This window comes from Mandrillus leucophaeus, unplaced genomic scaffold, assembly GCF_000951045.1.
Source record: "Mandrillus leucophaeus isolate KB7577 unplaced genomic scaffold, Mleu.le_1.0 Scaffold1624, whole genome shotgun sequence".
Classification (NCBI taxonomy): domain Eukaryota; kingdom Metazoa; phylum Chordata; class Mammalia; order Primates; family Cercopithecidae; genus Mandrillus; species Mandrillus leucophaeus.
In genome coordinates this window covers 90221-91294 of record NW_012101615.1, presented here as the reverse complement: position 1 = coordinate 91294, position 1074 = coordinate 90221, and positions in this window count along the sequence as shown.

The following is a 1074-nucleotide window of genomic DNA, read 5'->3' as shown; positions in this document are numbered from 1 at the left end:
TCCACAAAGTCAGACCCCATCATAGAGCTGAGGTAGGAGAACAAAACCCAGAGGATAACTGGGTTACCTTAGGATTTTACTCTACCAAGTTATATTTCAAGAGATGTGATTTAACACTTAATATGTCTCCAAATCCATGTAATGAGAAATTAAATTATATTTTGACTGCATTTGCTACTATTTTTAATTTTTCATGTCTAGTATTTTCCCAATAGAATATCTTAAATATTTTGGTTACTTTCTATTACACACTCTATTATTTTCTGCATTAAAAACCCAAACAATGTTAAGTCATTTCAATTTAATTTAATTCATATATATATGAATATATATATATACATATACATATAGATAGATAGATAGATAGATAGATAGATACCTAGGTACCATGAGAATTCCTGCTTTCAAAGATTCAAAAAGTTGAGGATGGTAGAATATTCTAAGTTAATAGAGCACAAAACAGACACAATAGATTATAGGATAAATTTTTACTGAAAGTTGAAAACACTCAAATGTCAATACTGAAATGGTTTTACAGTCAAACTTCTAGGAGGCTAAGTGATGGGGAGGGAATATTTTTTATGTGCTGTGGAAGAAACGATATGGTGGGTATATTTTCATCCAATAGGGGAATCTGTTTTCTGCTTAGAAAATTGATTTTCTATCCAAAACACCTAAATATAAAACCCCATCTTTCCGCTACACCATGGGACTGCACCATCATGAGAGAACGAGAAAGGAGTGAGGACAATACTATGACAAGAGGCAGAGAAAAAAGCCATTTTCAGGGAAATAAAGAAGGGACATAGTTGCCGTTTCCAATATTACTTAATAAAATAATTCTCTTTTTACAAGTGCCATTGACAAAGACTGCATTTATCGTGTACATTGAGCAAGTGTGTAAGAAGGAATTGATATTTTTCTGTTACTGGTAACATAGGCTCTGAAATGCCATTTAATAAGAAGAAAGTATTTCTGACCAGAACAATGTGGGACATATTGAAAAGCATCAGCAGAAACTGAGGAGAGAGAATAATTAAAAGGAAGACTGTATTTGTAGCATCTGCTAACAAA